Below are 17,144 nucleotides of genomic sequence, written 5' to 3' on the forward strand. Positions count from 1 at the left end.
CATCCCCAAGAGGCTCGCCAAGTACCGACTGGAGTGGCACTTTCTAATACGTTAGGTGAGCATTACCGCACTTAACGTAAGATTCTGAGTGTTTTTAAGTTTAAATTTTAGATTTGATCACCTGACACGTTCCTGCACCATGCATCCACCTGTGCATGATCACCAGTATGTAACGTAAATTGTTTTTCCAGTGAAGATGCTTAGGAGGAGTCTCTGGCTCCCTTTCTTCTTTTTAATGTATAATATTGACTAAGTGTGCGTCTTAATGTACGCTGGTGCCTGTTTTGTTTCCTTTTTCCCTTTTCTATAGGCCGGTCCAGCATGTAAGAGTCTAGTTTCTCCGACACTTACTTAGGGTAGTTTTATACATCACTGTAAATAATTAGTACCACACCCTCACAATTCTGTAGATAGTTGTAATCACTGGTCCTGATGAATTGCCGCTGGATCCCCCTGACCTTGTAGGCATGAAACATGTTGACCACCGGAGCAGAGTAGAGTAGTCCCTGACCCATTTAGTCAAGACTACCGCCTCTCATTTCATTTTTAACAGGGTGGTTTACTGACCGAATAAAATCAATTATCCAGACTAACCAACCCCTTTTTAACCACACTCACAAACATCTACACCTTCCTGGCCCTCACTTGCACTCACCCTCGGCAAGGAACAAAAGATCTCCGCCAAAGAGCCCCATCCCTGGGTGCCCGTCGGGAATTGCAGCGCCGACCCGACGAGGAGCAAAACCCAGATGATGAAGCATGACACCTAGCTTGCTGGGTGTGTGAGGGTTTTAGTTCCACCAATGTGGGTTCCCCCACCCCACACAGTCCTATACCCTTCAGGCTTACTGAATATTACCCCCCACTTAGTCTAATTCCAGGGAGAGTGTGCTCTACACTCTCCTTTACAAATAGAGGAACTGTATACCCTTTCCGTTTAACTCTGGGCAATATCTCACTTAATTTCCACGACGGCCCCCAGCGCCTTGAGACCCGTAAGGGTGAGTAGTGTGCGCTTTACAAATACCGGATTTGCGATTTATTTACTCATTGGCTTCTGGTTACATTGAAGATTTGGCCGAGACTTTTCATCTCTACCTGACCTTATCTGCTCACCAGGTGAAAGCCCATACCTGACACCTCTGAGTGCTTTGTGATTTGCTGCTGTGCATTCCTCCCTCTGCCTAGTGGTCCAGAAGATCCCAAGCACCTCACTGCACCACAGTCCATCTGCTCTCATCCTGTACCAACAACCGGTGACAGCTAGTGGAACAACATCCGGTTGTCTATCACTGCTCAAGAGTCTTCACTTTCAACACCTGTGACAAATCCTCACTTGTGTGTCATTTCTTTGGGCTCACTGAGGACAGTCCTGAGCTGCACAACTCCAGTCAGTTTGGCCAGAGGTCTGTAAATTCCGAAGCACATGAGTTGAGGCTCATCACTTGGTCAGGTGTTTTTAATGTTATCAACTCCTTCGCTGTCTCTTGTGCTTGCTGTTTTTTCTTATCTATTGTTACTTTTTTCCTGTCAGCATCAATGTTACAGGTATTCATGTTCACTGCTTCCATGTACAGTACAGTATTTGGATTATTTTCTTTCTTTCTTCTTTTAAATATTCAAAATAAACCATAATGGATATGTGTGTATATATAAATATATATATATATATATAAATATATATTTAGATACATAATACCAGGTCCCCAAAGTGTAAGCTGACAATCTCCCGAGCTTCAGTGGTGCTGCTGAACGCGCTCGCCAGTACGTTCCATAACAGTTCTAAGCCTCTTCATACCTCAAGAAGAGATAGGCACTCGGGGAGTTCTTAAGGAAAATTTTAATTCAATCTGCACTCGATCAACATGTTTCGGCTCCTCCAAGCATACCCTGTCCATACTCTGCTGGGCCAGGAACTCAACTTTGTTTCCACCTGGCGGGAGCAGTTAACAATGCTGCTCCTGCCAGGTTAGAGAAAAGAAAAAGGTGCAGGCTCCTGCCAGCACCTCCTATGGTGCTGTTTGGAAAGCTAGCAGGGGAATTGGAGCTACCCCGTGGTTCCCCAACATCCCTAACAGTGCACGTGACACAGTTGGGCACCGGGTCACCCACCACAAATGTTGTAAAAGGGATGACTCTCGACAGGGGCACCAGCTGGGGGTGGGAGTGTTCCGGGTGGGCACTGGGACAGCCACTACAATATTTAGTTTTTCTCAGAAAGTAAATAATGAATGAGTGGCATGTGCCACTTATTCATTACTCAGTCCTCCTTGAAGGAGCCTTATATACTGCCCTGAAAGGGCTATGTATATATTTCTTTCAGATTGGTGATGTCCCTTAAAGGGAAAGCGGCAACACCAACCATTGTTTTATGTTGTGGGGGCTGCAGGGAGTGCAGCAGCCCCCAATCAGTGTTAAAAAACAGTATGTCTCCTGGGTCATTAAACCCAAAAGCCCCAGGAGAATTTAGTTACCATATTTTCAAAAAGACTCTTAACTGGAGCTGGAGCTCTATGCTCTTCAGGTGAAGTTTAAGGCCCTCTTGCTAAAAAAGTTAAAAAGAAAGACTCAGAGACATGTTGATTTTACTTAAACAAATGTCTATGAGACTTTCTTTTTGCATTTTTCAACCCACAAAATGCAATCATAAAAACTAAGTTAATAGAAAGACTCATAGACATCTTTATTTTTTTAATTAAAACTTTAATAAACAATTGCTATAATAATCACTGTTATTAAACATTGCATTGTGTAAATTACTAAAATATACATTTGATTACAGATATATGTGATGGTTGGACAAAGATGGTAGATCTGCTTTATATATATTGATATGTTCACCCCTTAATAAAGCCAATAGGCCCACTTTTTATATTTTTGTGTTTGACAAAGCCAATAAGTCTGCCTGAGACCAAAGCATGGGGTTGCTTTCCTGTGAGCAGCTGTATGCAGGACCTGGCTATCTGCCGCGGCAGGGGCTTTCCTACCTGAAGGGGTTGGATGCAAGGCCTGGAAACAGGCTATGCTGTGTGGCAAACCTCACGCCAAAGGCCACGTGTGGCGTGGGGTTGGCTTTATGTATGGTAATAAAATATTACTTTACTTTAGAAAAACTAATTTACTGCAAAAACAAAGGTTTAAGTGAAGTTATAGCTAGGAATTGTAATCCTATCTTAATGCAACAAATTGACCTTAGAAATTCACTGAAAGCAAAGGTTAAAGTAACGTTATAGTTAGGTCAATATTTCAGTGACAAAGTAATGCTTTAAGCTCAATAAACCACTGAAATAACCCCATGCATTGTTATCCCAAGAAACTATACCTTGTGCTCTAAAGTAACTACTACTCAGTCCTTTTTTATGGGGTGGAAGCCACGCAGTCCTCCTCCCAGAGTATTTACAGGCTCCTCACATGCACCCATCTTCGGTGCAGCAGGAGCCGGCATTACTCCCGCCCAATGGCAGCAGGTTTTTTACCTCTGCTCCTGCCGGGTGGGAGCAATGTCAGTTTCCCTAACCGCAAGGACTGGGAAACAAATGTGTGCTCCCACCCAGCGAAAGCCAAGTGACGTAGTCTAGTCTTTTTGTGTTCCCCTGCTTCGTTCCTCCTCCCGGAAATCGCACGAGTCGCGGTCAAGATTCTCGAGTGCGGAAGCGTAATAGCTGCACTGGAGAATCCACTCTTGCTTTTAATTAGTTTATTAACTCTTCTACTTACCTTGTCCACTATGGTCAGGCTGCTGCTTCTTCCCACAATCATGGAGTGAAATCTATTTCTGGCGATATACTTAATGTCCAGTGCTGTAACTCCATGAACTTTATGCATGCTGATATGTTCATTCTGCAAGAGAAGGCAAAGACTATTAATTGATGTTTACCCTACTAAAGCATGATGATTGAGAGTTCAAAACCATTGTTTGTTTCTAACGACTTACTGGTGCTCCAGCAGACAATTCTTAATCACTTTTCCTATGGATTTTATTTTTCAAGACATTAAAGGAATGATATATCTGGTCATATATAGATTCCCTTTACCCCTGTCTCTTTCGGTGCTTAGGTAACTATTGGGTGATATAGCGATGATCTAGTTGTAGGGACATTCTGGTTCTCTATTTTCTCAGCATCCTGCATTTATTTAGTGTTCGCAAGATTTACACTGCATTCTCAGGGTTACAGCCACTAGATACTAAGTGGAAAGTGGGAGGTATTCAGTAAGAGTATGCACATACCAGTTTATAGTCTATGTTTGGTTTTGTTCATGCTTAAGAGTTTAAGGTTCTAAAAAGCTTGCTATATTCTTGTAGACACATGACGATACTAGAACACTGAAGGAACCTGCAGTGCTGAGAATTGATGCAGTCACCTTGAAGGGGCCCTAGGATGCCATCTATTGTGTTTTCTCCACTTCTCCTTTCCTCTGGGTGCTGTTATCACCTAGAGGTGTGGTTACAGGGCTCTAGGTGGCATAAGAAATCAGCTACTGGTATTCACAAGATTGCACAGCCAACTACTGAACTGGCTGTGCCCAGACGTTACACATTGCTGCAGTTCCCACTGGGTGGAAGTAGATAACTATTCCCAGCCCGCGCTCTTGTAGGCAGGCAAACTGTGTCCTGGCAGTGTTCTCCCTGGGACACAGGGCCCGATTCAAAGAACTAACTTAAGACAAAATCCTGACTGAAAGTCTTAAAGTTAGGATTTTTCTCAGTTTTGGAGTAGTAAAGTTAGGACTCCTAACTTTAGGACTCCCAAATGCCTTCTGTGAATACCGAAAGTCTTAAAGTTAGGATTTTTCTCAGTTTAGTAGTAGTAAAGTTAGGACTCCTAACTTTAGGACTCCTAAATGCCTTCTGTGAATAGCAAAAGTCTTAAAGTTAGAATTTTTCTCAGTTTAGGAGTCCTAAAGTTAGGAGTCCTAACTTTACCACCCCTAAACTTTAAGACTTTTGGTATTCACAGAAGGCATTTAGGAGTTCTAAAGTTAGGACTCCTAACTTCTGTGAATAACGAAATGAGTAAGTGCCTTCTGTGAATACCAAAATGAGTAAGTGCCTTCTGTGAATACCAAAATGGCAGTAAGTTTAGGATTTTGTCTTAAGTTAGTTCTGTGAATCGGGCCCAATGTGATTAATTCGGCTCCGGGGCATGGGACTCCTGGGGCCTTTTGTGGCTCAGCAAAAGGGTCTGAGCGCCATCCTCGCCTATAATTGTGTTTAGTCCCCTGGGGATGTGGTCCCTGGGGCCTTAAGAGGCTTGAGAAAGGGAGCTGCACACCCCATCCCCTTTAAATATATATGTGGGCCATGGGGGAGTGGGTCCCCAGGGCATTTGAAGGCTCAGGGAAGGGGGCTGCGCTCACACTCCCCTTTCCAAAACTCTGCAGGCTTCCGTAGATGGGGTCCCTGGTGATGCAGTTAGCTTGGGCAGGGGGACCACACACATATCTCACTCCCCAAATAATTATTTAGATTAATTCCGTCACCTGTCCCACCCCCAGGGGATATTTAAAGAAAAAAAATATTGTGGCTGCTATTTTGTATTTTTTTGGCTGTGATCCTGCAGGAGTACTGTGGAATCGTGGCAAAAAAGATTTTTTTGTCATTAATGGCCCCGGAGTGATCCCTCTGGGACCTTTGCCACACAAGAGCTAGGGGTACAGGGTACACTGTTCCCTTTTATTGTATTTAAAAAAACTATTCAGGACAGGTACCAGGAGTACTGTAATAGCTGCCGCAACAGATCCTTTAATGATGCGGAAAGCCAATCAAAGTGCTCACTCCTTTGAGACCCTCACTCCTGTGGGGGAAAGACAGCCCAAGAGGAAAAAAGCCCCCTCAACCAATCAGAACGCTCTATTTTTTTAAGTTGTGTTCATAGGATTCTTGCGAGAATCTGTCAAAACCAACCATATAGATGTATGTTAGGTTTGGGGGTTTCTAGTTGGCAGAGGTAGGTACCTTTGACCAAATGGGGGCCCTTGCCTCTAGTCAGGGTAAGGGGGTACACTCCAAAAATAACCCCTGCTCGCCCCCTTGGCAGGTTGGCACGAGCAGACAGGCTTATCTCAGACGCAGTGTGTAAAGCATTTGTGAACCCATACAGTAATCCAGTGACAACACTACAGATGGACACCACACAGGTTTTATATAAAAAATAAGTATTCCTTATATAGACTTATCACAAGACCACAAACGCCAAAAATCCACAATACTGTACTTTAAAAATGGTAGAAATAGCTTAGTTCTCTTAAGAAGGTAAATGTGACACTTTGAGTTCAATGTACCGTAGGATGTGTAACGCTATACAACGAAAGTGTTGCAGGGAAGGTGATGCGTCGGTTCGTTTTTTTTTTTTTTTTTATTTCAAAGACCTTTATTGTATCTTTACATAGTATCACATAATCACGCCTACAACCTCACGGGCCGGCTGCATTAGACAAAACACATCTGTTAGCCTCGCATATATACACAGCCATGTGGCCGACAACCCGGAGGTCCAGCGGCAAGGTTCCGTAACACGTTCTGTTTGCTATCATTGCGTGATACCCATCAATTCACGGTCCATGAAGGTTTTCTCTTTCCCCCCTTTCCTTTTTCCCCCAACACTGGATAACAACAGCGAAGGCAAACTTGGGATATGAATGTCCAGAGTCCTAATGCTAAGCAAAAACAAAAATAAAACCCTGATTGCGATAGCCCTGCCGGGCATACAGCTGTAGTCATCTACATACCAGGTGCAAAAACCCAAGAGACCCTCCGAACATGAGTAACCCCCGTACCAGAGGTCATGAAAAGAAGCAACAATAAAGGGCCATTAGCCGATGAGACCGTCAAGCACATCTGCATCACAGAATATGCCTCCCATCCCTGTGGTCTATCTGTTATGTCACATATGGAGACTTTTATACCAGGTCAGCAACCCCCTATAAATCTCATGTCATTACCCTTTCCCTGCAACCAGGCTATCCCACACCCGCTCATCTTCAGCGCTGCAATAGTCATAGTACCGCTCTCTGATAGAGCATCTCATCACTGCACCCCAATCCCAGCAAAAATGACTCATCATCACAGCAAATCCTTAACAATCCGCACCTAAGCATTTGGGATATCATCAAGGCCTGTGGTCGCTGCCACCTGAGGTCCATCACCATCCGATTTGGCACTGGCTGCCAAGTATTCTCTAAACGGATCCCATATGTCTCTGGCCCTACTGCTCAATGGTTGTGTGTCACCATATACCGTGTTCTGTTCTTGACAATATAGTAAATCATCTATCCACTCCTTAAATTTCGGTGCACGACCCCTCCCCCACCTACATGCAACCCGTCGCTTCACTAGTAAAAGTGCAATATTCCCAAATTTCCTATTCGCCTTGGGTATCTGCATAGTATATCCCAATAGCATCATTAGCGGGTCCCGATCAATCGTGTCCCCTAACATAGCCGTCAGTGCTGTGTGTACCCGCGTCCAGTAATCAGCCACCCTCGGACATAGCCAAGCCAAATGCAAAAAACCGGCCCCTTCCGAGTGGCAGCGTTCACACCTGTCATCGTCCGATAGACGAAACCTCAGTTTTCTCTCGGGCGTGAAGTATAATCTCTGCAAAAACTTATAGTGGATAATCCGTAGTCTGCAACTGGCCGAGATCTGTGAAGTGAGCTCACAGCAGTACGCCCACTGCGCCTCTGTGATGTCCCGTCCTATGTCTGCGCACCACTGCCTGAACGCTCTACCCTCCCCAAGGTGATGCGTCGGTTCCTTACAGGCAAGAACGGTGATGCGTCGGGTCCCTACTGATGCGTAGGGGATGTGCCGGTTCTTCTCAGTGTGGGGAGGTGATGCGTCGGTTTCTTACTGCGCTACCGGGGCGATGCGTCTCACAATGCCGCGATGTGCTGAAGATCCGGTGCAATGAAACAAAGATGGCGTCTTTTCTTGATGCGACACGATGTGTGGACGCCTGATGGCCATGCAGTGACTCAACGATTCTTTAGAGCCGCGACAGGCCCTGCGACACGCTTCTCCTGTGATGCGAGACACTTCGGCGATGCGATGCGACAGCTGCAGCGGCGACCCCCTTCTTCAGTGATGCGACGACAGCGGCAGCGGCGCCGACACGCTTCTCCGGTGATGCAAGACGCTTCAACGATGCGATGCGAGCAGTGGCGACACCCTTCTTCAGTGATGCGACAACAGCGGCTGCAGTGGCGACACACTTCTCCGGTGATGCGAGATGCTTCGACGATGGGATGCGACAGCTGCAGCGACGACACCCTTCTTCAGGGATGCAACGACAGTGGCTGCGGCAGCGACACACGTCTCCGGTGATGCGAGACGCTTCTGCAATGTGAAGCGACAGCTGCAGCAGCGACACCCTTCTTCAGTGATGCGATGACAGCGGCTGCGGCGGCGACACGCTTCTTTTTCATGAGTCGCGCTTCCAGCTCCTTGCGACACGCAGTCCCTCAGAAAGCCCAACACGACTGCAGGCACTTCCAAAGAACTCTTGGGGAGCTGGTGGTTGAAGTCTGTTGTCCCTGAGACTTCAGCAGGAGGCAAGCTCTCTCAAGCCCTTGGAGATCCTTCACAAGTTGAATTCAAAAGTAGCACAAGGTCCTTTTTCCTTCCTTTGGCAGTCAGGCAACCACTGCAGGCCAATCCCCCAAACATTACTCAGCTTAGGGATAGTCTCTTCATCAGTTCCTCTGGTTCCTCTCCTCAGTAAATGTTTCTTCTTGTTTGCCAAAGTGATCTAAAGTTCTTGGGTCTGGGTCCCCCTTTTTATGCACAGTTTGTCTTTGTTCTCTGAAGGCAGAGAGGCCTTTGCCTAGTCCAAACCAGTTCCGGTCAGTCCTGGAGCACTTTGTTGACAAGACTCCTTCTTTCCTTTCACAGTGTAGGCCAGGGACATCAGACGCACCACAGGAGGTGGAGCCAGCATTGTGGAGGGAAGGCACAGCCCTATTCAGGTCCCAGGTGCAACTCCTCCCACCCATCTACATGCAGATCTCTCTATTCAGCCCTGTGCTGACTCACCCTGTCTCCTGGAATCCCCCAGCCTCTGTCACTCAAACTCCAGACAAGGAATACACAACCTAGCAGAGGCAGGCTTGGATAGTTAGGCAAGAAAAAGCCCACTTTCTAAAAGTGGTATTTTCAAACACAGAATGTTAAAACCAAGTTCACTAAAAGATGTATTTTATCATTCTGAGTTCAGGCATACTAAACTCGAATTACTACCTAGTTCCCTGAGTCAGTTAGGATTTTAAGATGTAATAATCAAACTGTCCATTCTGACCTATGGGGAACAGGTAGCCTCTCAATAGTGGAAAATGGCTGTAATTCACTATTAGGACATGCCACACACATCAGGGCATGTCCTACATTTTACCTACAATGCACCCTGCCCTTGGGCCTACCACAGGGGTGACTAATATGCAGAAAAGGGAATTTTTAGGGACTGGCAAGTCGGTGCACTTGCCAAGTCAGCATGGCAGTACCAGACTGCACACAGGCTCTGCAATGGCAGACCTGAGACACACTTTAGAGGCTGCTTCTGTGGGTGGCACAACCAGTGCTGCAAGCCCACCAGCAGCATTTGGTTTACAAGCCCTGGCCACACTCAGTGCACTTTACTAGGGTCTGACAAGTAAACCAAACCAGCCAATCATGGAGTCACTAATCCATACATGAATTTACCATAGGGAGAGCATATGCACTTAAGCACTGATCAGCAGTGGTAAAGTGCCCAGAGTCATAAAACCAACAAAAACAGGTCAGACAAAATACAGGAGGAAGATAAAACGTTCAGGGATGACCCTGCAAAAGTCCAACAATGTATAACTATTTTTGTACCGTCAATTTTCAGAAACTACTAAGCGGATTTACACCAAATCACACAAAGCACGCTTCCTGGACCAAGATCTAGCTTTCTGCCAAATTTGGTGTAATTCCGTTCAGCTGTTTTTTGCTGTAGCCCTTTTCAAAAAAGTCTATGGAAAATGCATAGGGACTTAGCATTTTGGGACCTACCCTTTTTCTTGAACCCCGCTTGACAGAACACCCCAAAACTTTACAAACTAAGCAAAAAGGTACCCTTTTTTTAATAGAGTTTCTTGAAAATTCGTCAAACGGCACCAAGGGTATAAGCAATACAAAAAATGCTTTCCTATGGAAGCACAATCCAAAGTATAACTATCCTGTGCCGACCGCCACAAGGCAATATGTGTGTGTGTGTGTGTGTGTGTATATGTGTACATATATATATATATATATATTTAAATATATATATGCATATAATTCACAGAAACAACTCACTTATGGTTCCTGTTTCACATGAGGAAATGTTAAAATCTCTGTAAAACCAATAAATAAACACTGAAATCTCCCTATAAAAACTTCAGTTGAAGGAATGTTATTGTTACAGTGAAACCCTGAAAACACAGAAATTCGACAGTTATGGTGAGCTGGCCACCCACAACTCTCCAGGACACTGCTCCAATATGATGTCACATGACATAAGAAATATCACCATTTCCATCACTCAATTTGCTCAAATCCCCAGCTACTCAGAATCCACTGAACCCAATCTCAGTCCGCGCCCTGCAGACTCGCGGATCAGGGCCTGGCCTTCCAGAGGCCTAGAGTTGAGTGTGACTTGAAGAGCCCGCTGAACCCCTCCACGAAGACCAACTGCTTCTGGGCACAGGACCTGCCCCTTGGTGCTTGTCGCTGAACCTGTGCTAATCAAGTAATCAAGCATGTGCAGATCTGTGATTAATATGTGGCCTGCTATACATCCTGAGGTCGTGCACTTTGTATCGCATTTGGGTGGTGCAGGCATTGTTCATACGATGTATATTTTATTTTTACATTAGTAATATTACATGTAAAGAACATGAATATGATGTGCCTCCCTGGCAAATACAGACTGAACGATTGAAACTGGTAGCCTGCAGCTTTAAGGTTGTAATTTTCATGCTATGAACAAGATTTTCACATACTCTTCATATCCCTGGTAATAAGGCTGCATAACCTGTAGAATATTTGCATTTCCAAAAATATACAATAGTGATAGAAATGTGCAATAACTTGATTGCCGCGCATTTTTGCCCTGACTGCTGCATTCTAAATAATCATGGGTGTAGAAAAGGGGGAAGGAACCAACAATAACATATAAAAGCCTGTATAAGTATTGATAGAACAGTATCAATTCTGCGTTTGTCAAGAGAAAATCTGATGGTGGTAGGTGCTTTTAACAAAAAGTCACCAGCATCCACATCTTGTGATAAGTCCATAGGGAGTTCTATTTGCGGAACTGCACCTGATGGTTTTCCCACGGTGACACCACATGGTCTAATCTCTACAGCATGCCTCCTGCATTCTTCCATGTCAGTCCCTAGAAGTGCACCCGCCATGGGTTGAGAGAGGCTGTCATCGCCCCGCTTTCCTGTGTGAAGCAACACACTCCCTTACGCATGCCCTCTTAGGACACATCAGCGGTTGGCTTGGATCGCGGTGTGGGTTTTGGAATGATGGTGGCTACAAAGGCGCCTTGAGTTCCAGGAATGGTTCAGTGGAATCTGCTGCCTGCAGAAGGTTCCTTGAAGGCAGAGGGGCTATAAATGCAGCTCTGTGTCAGGATATAGTCTAATTTGTTCAGCTCTCGGTCATCTTCTGCACCTATTTTGGTAATAAATGAAGAGGCTGTAAGGGAAGGAAGAATTGAGGCTGGACCTTGTTGAGTCTTCGAAGACTAGACCTTACCTTCTTACCTTTTCCAGAGCTTGCAATGAGAAGATGCCAGAGAACCACGATGTGACTGTACTTGCAGTGAATGGGGGGGGGGGGCAGCTTTCTTCAGAATGCAGAAGATGTCACCATAGGAATGTGATGGGCAGCAAAATACCACTTTGCCTACTATATAAACTAAAAGTTCGAAAGTGAACTTTGGCACTGAGGCAAACTAGATCTATGAGCTTCCAAATAAACGCTAACGATGAAACATTATACTTCACAGACTTCCGGTGCAGCTCATAATGATGTTTTTTAGAAGATAGCGTCAGAATTGGCTTCCAACTCGGGGGTATATTTACAAGGTGATATTGTCACCAGAACGTCACTTTTAGTGACGTTCTGGTGGTGATACCCCCTCCTCCTTATTTACAAAGGGGCGTAAAGCCGCTTAACGTGGCTTAATGCCACCTTGTGAATAAGGCCCCATTTCACGCTGTCCAGATTTACAAGACCTTGTAAACCAGGGGATACGCCTAAACCTTACGCGGGGATGCGCACTGAGGAGAAATATCACTATTTCTCCTCGTTTTTTGCTCTTTCTAGAAAAGAGCCTCCCAGGATTGTTTTGTGCAGGAAGGTGCTCCTTCCTGCACAAAAACAACCCTGCCTCCAACACAGGCCCCCCTGCACCATGGTGCAAGGGTGCCTGCGTTGGCTCTAGGCTGCTGGTGTGGCAGCAGTGCAGGGGGAAAGGACAGGAATGCATCAATTTCCATAAATACGGCACATTCCTGCCCTGTCTGTTTCATGCAGGACAGTAGAGTAGGGTGACTTGCTGTGCTGCCCTGCGCCAAAATCTCCTAAATCTACCTGCCCATGTTTGGGTTCATGCTACTCATGCACTGAATCAATCAATCAGTACATTGTTCATTGAATGAATGAATAAATTGATCTGTTATAAACAAACAACGCTCCTCATATCAATGATAGTAACCACTTTCTCAAAATTTGGTGGCAATCATAGAAGCTCCTTTTCAGACCACTGGGCGGTCACCAGCCCACAGAACTGGTGGAGGCCCTTGTCTCAGTTCTCCTGGCACAGAGCCACCCACCTCACCTGCCTGGTGGGGTATCTTCGGTGAAAATGCACCCACCCCTGTGGCTGATGCTCTTTGAGGAATCCAGCATGCTGACCAGGCTGCCATGCTGTTTACATTTTGTTCGACATGCAATTTTCTTTTCGGAAACTAACTCGCAAAGCAGTGGTTTCACTCTGGAAGCAAAAAAAACAAGGGGCATATCAGCAAGACGAGGCGATAGAATTATCGCCACTTTTGCGTCCGTTTTCGGCCGAAAAGCGGCGATAATTTTATCGCCTAATTAGCAAGCACACGCTAATGCGTGAAAACTTGCGTTAGCGTAGGAATTCCTAACGCCCAGTTTTGCATCTCTAATGAGATGCAAAGTGGGTGTTCCTGACCTGACATGACAGGAGAAATGTCGCCAAGCGACATTTCTCCTATCATCAAGCCCCACGCTATGAAGCAAAGCGGCAAGAAAAGTAGAAATAACCCCTGTTATCGCTACTTTCCTTACTCTTGCTTCAGGACTGACTTAGCCATGATATCCTAAGGAAGGTGGATATCATGGCTAAGTTTGTGAGTCCCTATCATCAAGCTAACGCCACATTGCGTGAGATTATCGCTGGGTTTCCAGCGATAATCTCACGTTAGGCAGTTAGCGTGAGGATTTTTATCGCTTTTTAGATAAGCGTTGCTAATAGCACGCTATCGCAGCGATACAAATCCACGCTAGCCGGCGATAATTACCTTAGCGCTAAGTGCGCTTAGCGATAATTATCGCCGGTTGTTGCTGATATGCCCCTAATGCCCTAAGCAAGCAAAGAGCTTTCTCCCAGCACATGGTGGTTCATTTTAATATTGTGTTACATCTCTCAAGGCTGTCCTGAGCATGAAAAAACATTTGTATAAGCCTCGCCCTACGCGGCGCAGCTCATTATCCTCCATGTGCTGCATTAGGAGTTGCCAGTCCAGGGGGTCAGCTTCCATTGGTGCAGCAGGTGCAGGGGATCCGGGGCCCAGAGTCCTGAGGGGTCCATTGAATCCTGATTATTGCTGTATTCTATCATTCAAACAGCAGCCAGGGGGCCCATGTCCTTGCCTGCACTAGGGCCCATGACACACTGACTATGCTTCTGGCCAAGTCAGGAGATTCTGACATCAGAGCTAGTGAAGATGGTGCTCTTGGAAATGTGTGGTTTCCCAACCTCGGAATGAGGCAGGAGATCTCGAGGGGGGATAGTTACTCAAAGTTCACGCAATGCAGCGCAGCATGTGAACTTACTGCACTGTGTTCTGTGAACAGGAGAGTTCTGAAGAGTGCCATATCTAGTAAGATGTGGCGCTCTCTTCCTGTGCAGGAGTACTTAAGGCTGCTTAGCGCAAACGCACCCACCTTTGTACCATAGTGAAAGGGTGCCTGTGTTGCATGGAATTATTGTTTATGTGCAGGAAGGTATCTATTCCTGTACATAAACAATCACTAATGGCGATTTGTTACTTCTATATGTGCTACAGAATTCAGCACACATAGAAAAAGCAAAAACTAGGAGAAATAAAAGCATTTCTCCTCATTTCACCATTCTAATGCCTGTTCTTACACGGCGTTGGTTTTTGGCACTGCCTCAGATTTACACCTCCTTGTAAATTTGGGGCCTCGTCAAAAGCAATGGGTTCTGTGGTGGAACTCCCATAGCAACACCCATTGCACGGCCCTTTCACGCTAAGCGATGCATGTATGGGCCTTACATGCACAGTGGCTTAACGCCGCTTTGCAAATATGGAGAAGGGTATATGCGCACCAGAACGTCACTAAAAGTGATGCCCTGGTGAGACCATGAAGCTCCTTAATGGGAGAAACATAAGATTTGGGAGAAAAATCATTGCATCAGGAGTCGACAGCAGAGACAGGCAACAATAAAGCGATCCAATCGTGAACAATGGGCTAACGCAACGCCTAACCTAAGTATCTGTTACATATTGGAAACAATAGGTCTGCTGAGACCTAGAAAGGAAAACGAAGATCTCAGATGACATAGCAAATATTATGAGCAAATAAAACAATTCAATACAACTATTGAAAAACATTTCACCAATTTGGTTGGCTGACCCCAAAATATCTGTTTGATACACCTCCTCTTAATAATAAGTTATAACAAATAAAATTTATGAAGCGTGCGGCTACCTCCAACTGAGGTGTCCCGGGGCTGGGTTGCAGATTCACAGCGAGAAGAACAAGAAGAAGACCCACAAGAGGTAAAAAACCCAGGTTTTTAGAGCTCTCCTGAAGGCCGGTTCTGGCTCCGTCATGCGGAGGTGGAGAGGCATAGCATTCCAGATCATTGCAGCTGTTACCGAGAATGCTCCATTGCCTATCCTGGCCCTAAGGAAATGAGGCACCATGAGTGATGAACAGGTGATTTGATCTCAGGACCCGGTCTTGCTGGTAGTTTTGCAATCTATGTCTCAGATATCCCGGGTTCCATTCCCATGTGGCTCTGTAGACCAGAGTAAGCGCCTTGAACTCAATCCTCCTATTGATGGGTAGCCAGTGGAGGATCCGCAAATACGGGGAGATACGATGGCGAAAGGGCACATTCTTAATTAATCTGGCCGCAGCGTTTTGAATTGTTTGCAGCCTGCGGACCAGATAAGCTGGTAGTCCTAGATAGAGACTATTCGAATAGTCCATCTGGGATGTGACCAATGCGTATACCACTGTCTTCCTGCAATCCATCGGAAGAAAGTGAAGGAATTTTCTCAAATCTTGCAGCATGAGGAGGAGACCTCGCGAATCTGGGTCTTGCAGGAGAGGTCATTGTCGAATTTAAACCCTAGACTTCTGGCCGAATCCACAGGAATTGGTGGGGGGTTCAGCTCTGAGGGCCACCAAAGCTTAAAAGGTGGAGGAGTCGGTTGGTTGAAATACAGAACCTCTGTTTTCTCGGTGTTAAGTTTTAAGCAATTCTCAGTCATCCAGGTGGAGATGTTATTCAGGAATTGCTTAAAGTTGGCAAAGGCCGCCTTCGAGTGTTCTTTGAACGAGAACACCAGCTGAGTGTCATCAGCGTAGGAGACCACTCTCACTCCACATGTCTTGACCAAGGTCGCAAGGGGAGTGAGATATAGATTAAACAGTATGGGGCTCAGAGCTGACCCCTGAGGTACCTCGCAGACAAGAGGCTTCTGGGAGGAATCAAAAGGGTGTAGACACACTCGTTGTGAGCGGCTCTCCAAGAATGATTGGAGCCAGGACAAAGTAGTTCCCAACACTCCCAGGTGTTCTAGTCTCTCCAGGAAAATCGAGTGGGCTACAGTGTCGAATGCTGCGGACCGTTCCAGCAGTTTCAGCAGCACCAGCATTGCTGAGATGCCCTGGTCCATAGCCTCTCGCACGCTTTCTGCAGCTTCCATAAGTGCTGTCCCGTGCAATATCTTGTTCTAAAGCCAGATTGAGAATCATGGAACCAATTGTTTTATTCAAGGAATTCAGACAGTTGTATCTGAACTTCCTTCTCAAGAATTTTAGCTGGTGCAGTTAAAAGGGAAATGGGCCTAAAGTTCTTGTGTTCTGCTGGGTCAGCATCCGGTTTCTTAAGGATCGGCAGTAGGAAGGCCTATTTCCATGCAGCTGGGTAGATACCAGTTGTCAGGGAGGAATTCCAGATCTGGCTTAGGGGAACATTGAGGCAGGGGGCAAGCAGTTTAAAAAACTGAGCCAGGCAGGGGTCTCCCGTGGATCCAGATTTACGTTTGTACAATTCACTGAGAGACACATCAGGTGGCAGTGGGCGGAATTCAGACAAGGTACCATGCAGATCAGAGACTGGCTTTTGCACAGAGGAGGACGTGGTAGAAAAAAAGGCAGTGTAAATCATTTGGATTTTCTCCTGAAAAAAGTCCGATAAGTCAGCACAGAGGGTAGGAGAGGGGGTTACTCTGCTGTCTAGAGCCGTGGGTTTAGTAAAGCACTGGACAATTTTAAATCGTTCTTTGACTGAGTTGTCCGACAGGTTAAGTTGGTTAGAAAAGTAGTCCCTCATAGTGCTGCACTTAGGCCAGTGGAGGAATTTTTTTAAAGCCTCTCTGTATGAACTTTTAGCCACAGGGTCATAGGATTTTCTCCACGTGCGTTCAAGTTTCTTGCATAGACTTTTCTCCGCTCATAATTCCATGGAGAACCAAGGGGCTGAGAGATTTTTCCTAGAGGATTTCACTGATCCAAGAGGGCCCGCACTATCTAAAGCAGAGGTGACCCAGCTGCTGAAGGCTACATAAATTACCACTTGGTTCACCCGTCAGCTGGAGGGGTGCATTTTGAAGCACAGGTC

The sequence above is a fragment of the Triturus cristatus genome, chromosome 5_2, assembly GCF_964204655.1.
Source record: "Triturus cristatus chromosome 5_2, aTriCri1.1, whole genome shotgun sequence".
Classification (NCBI taxonomy): domain Eukaryota; kingdom Metazoa; phylum Chordata; class Amphibia; order Caudata; family Salamandridae; genus Triturus; species Triturus cristatus.